Source organism: Pinus tabuliformis, chromosome X (assembly GCF_031772625.1).
Source record: "Pinus tabuliformis cultivar Carrire ecotype Pingquan chromosome X, CPIR1, whole genome shotgun sequence".
NCBI lineage: Eukaryota > Viridiplantae > Streptophyta > Pinopsida > Pinales > Pinaceae > Pinus > Pinus tabuliformis.
The window spans coordinates 92,641,463-92,652,979 of NC_142308.1; positions in this window are offsets into that span (position 1 = coordinate 92,641,463).

An 11,517-nucleotide genomic window follows, 5' to 3' on the forward strand; every position below is an offset into this window, starting at 1 on the left:
GCAAAATGAATTAACTGCAATTCATATTGCAAGCCCCATTTCCTACAGATAATTCTTGAGACAATCTGTGAGTTAAGGATTTAACATAGGGATTTTCTTTCCTCTTCCGGACCAATGCCACACAATGCAGCTTCCCAGTTTTGAAGATAGCCAGAACTGAATTTAAAAGGAGCTCACTTCCTACGCTATCATGTTGTTGCTGCATAACCGTTAGTCCCAAAATCATTCACCTTGTTTGCACAGGGGGAAGAGGATTGTTCACAAATTCCTCTGATGCCATTTACATCATCGAGACTTAAAAATTCTAAATTAATTATTGTGATGCGAGGGTGAGCGTGCCAATTCCTGGGGTATCCATCCTGTTTTGGCTGATTTTCCAAACATTAACTGAATTATTCAACACAAGGGCCATAAGCTGTACCCTTGGCATATGCCATCCGATGTTAGTGCACTAAATGATCCATATTGAACTGATCGAAGTTCGGTGTATGCATGAATCTACCTCCAGTGCACAAAACACAGTCCTAGGGTGACCTCGTGTCCTGCATAGGCAAGACCTGTCTTCGCCCCCTTTCCCTTCTCATCAATGTGGGGGATGCATTAGAAAAGCTCCATATCCCCTGTTGCACCAACCTATGGATCAATTTCGTGACGACTGCATGCTGCTTTTTGTTTGATCATGCCACCTGTGATCTGCCGTTTAGGAAGTATCCCTCTTGTTTTTTCATCCACAAGGTAGGTGCATTTCGACATCCTCTGCCGACCACTAGTAGCGAATTAAGTACCTAGAGTCTGAGTAGAACGTTTGAGTCGTACCTAAGATTTGTCTAGTTGTTCATGCTATATGGCAGGCCAATAAATAGGATATTGCAGTTTTTCCTATGTGATAAAGAATAACTTCCTTGCTCTTGCCACTCTTAAATTAGAAGCTACGTTTTCAATGCTAGTGTATTAAAGTATCTTGAATAAAAGTAATAGCTGGGATAAATATTTGGTTGGCTTCTTTTTAACAATTTCATGGACAGAATTGATCTTTTATGCCTTGTTAACTTGCATTTTGATTGTATGGTTATTGTGGTGCTGCAAAGGCCACTACTTCTGTACGGCCTATGAATTATCGCGTGATTCTACATACTTGGCTCGTGCTTGTTTTTGTACTTTTTTGGCTGCTGTTCTAACAATTTTTTTTTGCAAAAAGCAGCGTGATCAGTCTACTTACGTGATACATCTTTTGTGCACACTTTTCTGTTGGCATTTTGGCATTTTGGCAAGAGACGAATGAATATTATATCTCCCCTGGTTGTTATCTTGAATTCAGAAGTCAATTGCAATTAAAGGGTTTCAATTATTGATTTTTGCTTTCTCCTTTGTGTTTTTTGGATAAGATTGATGATTATTGTTCCGTCTATATATATTTAAAATAAATTAATGATAGGGATTGTTTATTCGCCTCAATTTGTTTTGGTAGTTGCTTTTGGATACACACGATTGGGAATTGCATCCCGTACTGAGATGTCTTCACACCCAACACCTTGAACTCAAGTGCTTGCTTTAAGGGTTTTTTATTAGGTCAAAATTGGCCACCCCTGCAGCTGGTCTCATTGTTTTCTCGACGCAAAGCTAGATTTCGAGGGTTACTGCTAGGTTTGACAAACAATGAGAACTGAACCTTTTGACACACGATTGGGAATTGCATCTCGTACTGTGAGATGTCTTCACCCAACACCTTCAACTCAAGTGCTTGCTTTTAAGGGTTTTTTATTATGTCAAAATTGGCCACCCCTGCAGCTGGTCTCATTTCTTGACACAAAGGTAGATTCGGAGGGTTACTGCTAGGTTTGACAAACAAATGAGAACTGAACCTTTGTGGACAGGTTTCTTTGTTTTTGTTTAAAATAAATTTTATTTCATTTGTGAATTATTAAATAATTTTTATTTTTTGGTTAAATAATTTTATTAGGTGAATAAATAGATTTGTTGTATGTAATCAAGGAGGTTCGGGGTTGAGTCGAAGGCATCTTACCTTGAGCTTGAGCTTGGTGCTGCTATTCACAAGCACACCAAGTAAGTCAAGTTTTGAACCTAAGCGGGGTTTGATATTGGTTAGCAAATACTTGTGTGTGGGATGTCTACTGTTTAATGCTAACCTGATAGGTTATTAACCCGTTAACTTCATTGCGTGGCACTTTCATACCATTTTGAAGTGTCATTTTGTATCATTATAAAATCACAAGATAATATTAAATTACAGAAAAAATCTGTAGGTACCTAGTTAATATAATTTCTACACAAACGTGCAGAAATTATATTATTCCCCTTTCCGACACTCGATGCAAACAAGTGGACATTAATGATCGCACATGTTAAGCATTTCCTCTGGAAATTCTGTTTTGATTTAAACTTTAATTTAATAATGAAAAACCTCGAAGTACCTAATTAATATAATTTCTACACAAACGTGCAGTGACATAGATCCCCTTTCCGACACTCGATGCGAACAAGTGGACATTAATGATCGCACATGTTAAGCATTTCCTCTGGAAATTCTGTTTGAATGTAGACATTCATGACCACACGTCGAGTGAAATCCTTTTTAAATGTTGATTTTAGTTATTTCTGCTAAGAAATTAGGCCATATATTTATAGAGTGTGAAAACAGTATTTACAAAAGGAGTTGTCTTTAGTGTGATTTTTTGGAGATTTTGGTGACGGAATTCGGCAGAAAAAATTGAGGTTAAATCTTGATTTATATTATTTAAAATGGGTTTTTAACTGCATATTTGGATTCAGCACCCTGAAAAACCCTTGGGATGCTTTGATTGTGCAGAAATTAGCTATCAAACTTGCGATTCCAATAAATTGCTATCGGATTTTGACCGGAAAAATCCACCAGAAAAGCTTCCAAAAAGTCTCTTTAAAAACAACTCCTTTATAAAATGAATATAAGAAATTCTGCCATTGTTTGAACTCATGTTAACATTACATTTTGTAAATGAATACCACAAATTCTACCTTTCTTTGTTTATATCAATGTTAACATCTACATTGTTATGTATAATTAAATAAAATTTGCATGAAAGATAAAGAATAGGTTGGATTAAGTTGTCATTGATGTCAATTTGATGAAGATAATGGAAACCCTAAGTATGTGATAAAGAAACCCTAGCCTTAGAATTGCTATTGTTGATGGAGTTGTTTTTAGTGCGATTTTTTGGACTTTCTAGTGCTAAAATTTGGTAGAAAATTTTGAGATCAAATCTTCATTTCTATTATTTAAATTGGTTTTTTCACTAGATATATGGATTCAACACTTTGAAAAACCCCTAGGGTACTTTGATTGTACGAGGGTTACCCATCAAACTTGTGATTTCAATAAATTTTTGTTGGACTCTTGATGCAAAACTAGATGTAGAGGATTACTGCTTAAGAACTAAACCTTTGTAGACAGGTTTCTTTGTTTTTTTAAATAAATTTTATTTCATTTGTGGATTATTAAATAATTTTATGAAGTGAATAAGTAGATTCTTTGTAGGTAATGAAAGAGGTTCGGGATTGAGTCGAAGGCATCTTCCCTTGAGCTTGGTACTGCTACTCACAAGCACACCAAGTAAGTCAAGTTTTGAACCTAAGCGAGGTTTGATAATGGTTAGCAAATACTTTCGAGTGTGGGATGTCTGCTGTTTAATGCTAACTTGATAGGTTATTAACCCGTTAACTTCATTGTGTGGCACTTTCATACCATTTTGAAGTGTCATTTTGTATCATTATAAAATCTCAAGATAATATTAAATTACATAAAAAAAATCTCAAGGTACCTGATTAATATAATTTCTACACAAACGTGCAGTGATATAGATCCCCTTTCCGACACTCGATGCAAACAAGTGGACATTAATGATCGCACATGTTAAGCATTTCCTCTGGAAATTCTGTTTTGAATGTTGACATTCATGACAACACGTTATTGTTTTTTTCCAGGGAAATCCTTTTTAAATGCTGATTTTAATTATGGTCTGCTAAGAAATTAGGCAATATATTTATATAATATTGATTTTATAAAGTGTGAAAACACTATTTACAAAATGAATATAAGAAATTCTGCTATTGTTTGAACTCAATGTTAACATTACATTTTGTAAATGAATACCACAAATTCTATCATTTTTTGTTTATATCAATGTTAACATCTACATTGATATGTATAATTAAATAAGATTTGCATTTTTTAGGTTGGATTAAGTTGTTATTGATGTTAATATGATGAAGATGATGGAAACCCTAGGTATGTGATAAAGAAACCTTGCCTTAGAATTGCTATTGTTAACGGAGTTGTTTTTAGTGCGATTTTTTGGACTTTCAGGTGCTAGAATTTGGTAGAAAATTTTGAGGTGAAATCTTCATTTTTGTTATTTAAATTAGTTTTTTTACTATATATATGGATTCAACACTTTGAAAAACCCTTAGGGCATTTCGATTGTGAGGGGAAAACCCATCGGAAAAACTTCCAAAAATCTCACTAAAAACAACTCGATTGTTGATGCCCTTGCTTTGTTAAAACAACCTTTGAAGTGGCAAGCCCTAGAATTGTTGACAAATACATTAGAAACCCTATTTGTGCTTGGCTTATTAAGAAGGAAATCAAAACAAAAATGGGTGAAGGCAATATAGCCTCTCATAAACGACTGCATTAAATCATCCATAAGTTGGTACTTAAATGTCATCATTACTATCATAAAAACAACTAAAATATGATCAACCATACGAGTTGGCTCCTTTGCAAAAACATTACTATTCATTAACAAAAAAATAATTTGTAAAACTTTCCTACAAGTTGTTTTACAATTATTTGTGTCAACTTTTCACAAATACCAGTAGACACAATTGTTCACCCAACTCACGTCGGCTCCTCCATAAACATTTGTAAATGATTATATAAATCAGTGTGTTGACCATTTGTTTGTTTATCCATGGTAGAGTAGTTTGAAAAATATAGAGTGAAGACGGGTTTATACCAAGCAAAAATATAGAAAGATAGGCAGAGGAAATACGAAGAGGTGTTCACTACTGGTAAACAAGAAGAAAATGAGTTTAGGCTTCAAATTGTAGTTTGGATCTGTGTGACTAAAGCAATTTGCGTTATTTGTGTCTAGTGAAGAAGAAATAAGTGTAGCAAGAAAAGTTTGAAGTCTCCTTGCTCATGTTCAAGATTAAAGGTCGAGTTTGTGTGGGTCATCTTTTTGGAGAAATTGAAGTTTTTGAGGTGTTAAACTTTGTAGAATGCATCAAAAATTTTAATTCGAAGTTATGAAGTGTAATATCTATATATGGTATAGAGATCTTAAATCTGTTATCCCCCTCAAGTTCTGGATAGTGAGAAGTCGTCGAATCTCTATAGTGCTATAAGTTTGTGACAAAGTTGTTGATACACTACCTTGTGATAATATTTGAAGGAGGAACTCTATATAATCTTTAGAAGGTTGACTTGGCACAAGAAGAGCATTATTGAGCTTCAAATCTAACCTCAAAAGGCGATGGTGGACAGTGGCAAAGATTTGGATTTGTATTGTATTTGGACCAAACATTGGGCCTTGTAGCAACATACCTTAGCAAAGAACATTCTTTGTATTTGTGTTGGAGATAGCCACAAAATGTGAGGTTGTAACCTTGTTAAAGTCCTAAATGGAGCAACTTTTTGAAAACAAGTGTAGAAGCAGATCTTGGAGCCAACCTAGAGAAGCTGTTGTAGAAGAGTTGTTGAAACCCTTATTGACATACTATTGGAAAATTGTTGGAAGCATACTTTGGGACTCTTGCAACTAGTATCTTTGGACATATTATACAAAACATTGTTAAAGACCTAGAGCTTTGGCATTGTTGAGAATCTTGGAGCCATTGTTGAAGACTTGTCTTTGTGCTGTTGTTGGAGCAGACCTAAGAAACCTTAATTTTAGCAGCATTGTTGAAGTGCTCATGGAGTAACCCTAAAGAAGATTCCTTGTGTAGATGAAGAGCTTTGGAGCACATGTAGAGAAGATCCTTTGCAGTAGCCATTGAAAACTTTGTTGAAGAATCATTAAAGACTCTCTCGTTGCCTTGGTTGAAGATATTCTTGGAGATATGTGAAGATGATGTTCATGACTTATTGAAGATGTTTTGGAAGTCTTGAGGAATCGCTAAATTGTCTTGAAGTTGTGGGTTGGAGCCCTAGAGGTTGGAGGCTTGGAAAGATCAAGTTTGGAGTTTGTATTGTAGAGAGGTTTAGAGTCCTCAAGAAGACCAAGTTGGAGCTTGGTGGAGCACAATGTTGGAGCCTTGATGAAGTACAGGTTGGAACTTGGTTTGACTAAATATTAGTGTCTTAATCTAGAGTTAGAGCCCTGAGGGGCTCATTGGTGTGATTATACAAATTGGAAGTTGTTTTAATAGAGGATTGGAGTCCTCACCATTTGTTGTTAATAAAAGTATTTATTTTGTTGTTCATTTTGTATTACATTTTTAAGTGGTCTTAACTGGTAAACATGACAATTGTGAAAGTAAATACTGATTCACACACCCCCCCAGAATATTTCCAACAATTGGTATCAAAGCCAATATGTTCACTCACATCTGGAAGGTAGATCCTTAGAACTCAAATGGCAAAGTCAAGGAAAAAGGTTTGCAAACCCTCCAAAGGTGTCATCTCCTCAATGGATGATCCAATGTGCAATGCCCCTATGTTCAATGGAATAAATTTTGAAATATGGAAAAGAAGAATGGAGGCCTTTTTGATGACCTTTGGATTTGAGGTATGGGAATCAGTGACTATGGGAAGCTTAGGAGAGTCAAATGAATTCAATGCAATAGCTATGAAGTCAATTATAAGTGGCCTACCAGATCCTATAAAAGTCAAAATGAAGAAATGTTTTTGAGTGAAAGAGCTTTGGGATAATCTTCAATATCTTCATTCAAAAGGACTTTTACTTGTGACCCGAGTTTCGGAAGATGCTGAACAAGAGCACAAAACCAATCAATAGTCAAAGGAGGCAGATGAAGGCACCAATTGCATAAATCAAGAACCAGAAATCAAAGATACCAAGAGCAAGGATAAACTAAATAATGAAGAAGACCTCAAAGGAGAACTTGTGGCTGCTCTAGAAGAAATAATTAAACTCAAAGAGGAAAATGAAGAACTCAAGAAGTAGGTACAAAATGCTAATCATGATCATACAAAGGAAGAAATCAACCTTTTCAAGTTTCAAGTACAAGAAAGAGATAAGAAGAGACATCATGAAAAAGTCATTTCCATGACAACCCAATTAGAAAAAGTGAAAAGAAGGGAAGATATTTTGGAAAATCGTCTCAACCAGAGGTTTGAAGAATTGAGTAAAATCCAAGTACAAATTGGCCAATGTAAAGAAGAAGTCACCTCCCTAAAATTTCAGCTAGAAGAAGCAAAGAAACAGATGTAAGGAGTTGAAGTTAAGAATTTAAAGGAAGAATTGGTCCTCCTAAAAGGACAAGTTGATGAAGCAGAGAAGGAAAGAAAAATCATGGCATGCCAATTAAAAGAAAAGGATGAAGAGACTAATATATTTGAAGCAGATGTCATCTCTTTTAAAGTCCAAGCATGTGAAACAAGAAGGATGAAGGAAGAAATGTAGAGTTTGGGAAAGAAAGATGAAGACTATGAGAAAATGAAAGAAAACATTGTTTTTCTAAACAAAGAAATTGATCAACTAAACAAGAACTTGAAGAGTTCTCAAGTCTTGGATGACATCCTCAGTCATCAAAGATCCCCTCTTGACAAATCTGGTCTTGGATATGCAGGTGAGTCTTCTAGCAAATGTGATACAAACTGTAATGCATCAAAATACAAGAATGTGGAGAAGCTTGAAAGTTGTGCAAATACCCCCAGCTCTAGCAGAAGCAAGGAAAGGAGTCAAAATAACATTGGAAGAACCTATGCTCCAAGAAGATATGTTGATGTTGTCAAAAATCCACGTGGTGATCATCAAAGAATCTTAAGGCAAAATGACCTTATAAGTACTTCAAGGAAATCCTCATCTTCTAGGGTATCAAACTATATTCTTTGGCTATTGTTACTCTTGTACAGATTTTGCGCATATGGCAAAGGATTGCATGGCATATAACAAAAAGGACTCCAATCAGTTCCCCAAAAATAAGATTGTAGGGAGATACTCCAATACATTCACCAACATAAATTATGCTCAGTCATTCATGTACAAAATTGAATGCTTCAAATGCCATAATGTTGGACACATGGCTCATGATTGTAACTTGAATTGGGTTCCTAGACAATTTGAAAAGTTGTCAACCAAGCATGGAAAAGGAATCATACAAGTTTGGACAAAGAAGCACGTTGAACCAGAAAAGGAACGTGTTGAGTGTGTCTTAAATGGTCAAGACATCAATTCTTGTCACTGATCAAAAGTAGGCATCATAGGCAAAAAATACTCCACCAAGCTTTGATGCTAGGATTCTGCCTATTAAGAAGAAGATCATGCATATTGTTAGGGGGAGCTTGTGATTTCAGATGCTATCCTTGGATAAGCCCTGTGAGATCCTTTAATGAGTCATATGTGGACTTTTAGTCATTCTGGGAGACAAAGATATATCTTATGATGAGTTTACGTAAGTTGAAGAGTCTAAGGAAATTCTCTCAGGGAAAAAATATCTTACTTGACAATTTGGTCTCTCTTGCAAGTGGTAATATCTTGGATTCAATGAATGTCATGTATTATTCTTGAAGAATGCTTCAAATGCTTATCATTTGATTCACTCATTTTCAAGTGGCATGCAAGGCTGGGGGAGAGTGTTTATACTAATTGAAGAAATAAAAAAGTAGTTTCTTGTCTCCACTATACATATGATGAACCATTGTTGAAAACGCCTTCAACACGAATGATAACAATGATATTTTTCTTGAATTCTACAAGCAAAAAGAGAGCAAGAAGAGTCTATACAGGCAGGGGGAGTAGTTGGCATCACTTGAAGAAATGCAAAATAAGGGTCATCTCTTTTGTACCAACTAAAATAAAAGGATGAAGAGATTAATAGATTTGAAGCCTTCCTTCACAAATATCATAAAAATATATAGAAATGAAATTGATTTGTTTACATCACCTATGCTTTCGGCACCCTTACTAACACACCTCCATTGCACTAGTCACTTGTGCCAGAACACGTTATATTGACCCTTGGCTTACAATTCAATTAGTGCTTCAAGAAACCCCTTGAACAATCGTTAAAATTGCCTTAAGATAGCATTGATGCAAACCTGAAAGAGTTGAAAGATACTTCATATTTCCTTAACAAATGATCTCTGTTTTCACAAGATGATAAGATAAATGAGCTCAACAAACCCTTTAAAATTTGGCATAAATGATCCTCTCATCAAGCCTCTAGAAAAGGCCTAAAACAATGTTGAAATGACCATATAAGGTCCTCTTTGGAGGGCCGAGAAAGGAGGAAAAGATAAGCCCTAGTTCTGCTTTGGATTGGGCTTAATTAGGTGTAAAAATGCTTCATAACTTATGCAATTAAACATTAATCCATTAAACTATCCTTAATCCACCTCAGAAACCACAGTAAACCCCAAAAAGAACATGCCTTAAAACAAGGTTGAAATAGACCTTAGAATACTACCACAAAAAGTTGTGAAATAAGCCTCAGAGCGAGCCTCAAGAAGGGGGCCGAATGATCTCAGGACCTGTGAGATTTACCTTAGAGCGAGCCTTAGAAAGGGGGTTGAAGTAACTCAGGGTCTGCGAGACTACGTCAAAGTGATCCTCAGGAAGGGGGGCCGAAAATAGGCCTCAAAAGGCTCAAATTTCTCCTTCCTCAAAACTAGTGAATAACCAAGCAGAAATGATAAAGTAATAAGCCCAAATAACATTAGAAAACCTCAGCGTAATCTTATGATCAACGTGACAATTTTGGCCTCGTAAAAGAACATATTACCTCAAATTTGCGAGTTAATGATTCATTGCCTTTTGGAGGGAACAAGTTCTCTATATATAGATGATGGAGGGGCTTCCAGAGGGGGGCCAACATGGCCTAAAACAAAAGCCAACCTTAGAACTCAAATATGAATTTTCAAATATGGAGTTGACTTGAATTTGCATATTTAGAATTATTTCCTCAATAAAAAAATCTGGATGTAATCCTCCTTGGATAGTCGATTTGTGGTAGGTTATGCCTCATTCCGAGGGATGATTGAACAACACAAGACCCACAAAAATCATCCAAAAATATTTTAAATTTCAATTCCAAATTTGATCAATCATACAATTGTGTTTAATCATCCGATTGATACAACTGTTTTTAATCATCCATTAAGGCACCATTACCACATTTTTGGGGCACCAACTTTGACAAGGTATATCTCCTCAATCGTGAGGAGTTATGAGGCCTTCCACCTATAATTGGAATCGGTTTGATGAGCTTTATCAATTGATGATGGTCTCAATTGCATTTCTATTGAGATTCTCATCCAATTTCTTTAGAAAAAATGGGGCATCATGACCATACCACAAGAGCTTCTCATCCTTCCAAGGCTTCTTGACCATTGGAGCTTCCAACCAATGTAATACACAGATGAATATTAAGAGCATTCAAAGTTTGGAATTGGCATCAATGATAACATCATTCAAACAATATCCCCCTTTGTCATTGATGACAACACACATACTCCCCCTGTCACTATTGCTCCACCTGACTTCATGCATATTTTAAATTTCAATTGCAAATTTGATCAATCATACAATTGTCTTTAATCATCCATTAAGGCACCATTAGCACATTTTTGGGGTACCAACTTTGATAAGACATATCTCCTCAACTATGAGGAGTTATGAGCCCTGCCACCTATAATTGGAATCTGTTTGATGAGCTTTATCAATTGACGATGGTCTTGATTGCAATTTTATTGAGATTCTCATCTAAATTCTTTATAAAAAATGGGGCATCATGACCATACCACAAGAGCTTCTCATCCTTCCAAGGCTTCTTGACCATTGGAGCTTCCAACCAATGCAATACATAGTTGAATATTAAGAGCATTCAAAGTTTGGAATTGGCATCAATGATAACATCATTCAACAATATCCCCCTTTGTCATTGATGACAACACACATACTCCCCCTGTCACTGTTGCTCCCCATGACTTCATGCTTTTGATATCCTTCTCTTGATTTCTATCCCCCTTTGACATCAATGGCAAACTGTTACTCACCTTGATGAAATATATTCCGTTCTCTTTTTGTAATATGCCTTTCTTTCTTTGATTGCTTCTCTCCCCCTAACATGCTATGCCTTCCATTAATTGGTTCCACCGGTCAATAAGCATTACTGAAAAGGTTTACTTCTGTGACAAAGACAACGAGTGCTAAAAAACTGTCCATGACTTTGCTTTCCAAATCTTCTACTCCATTGAACACAAAGTCGACTAATATTCCCACAATGTTGATTATTGTCCTAATGACTTCTTCACATTTGCCATTTGACATTCCAAATAAA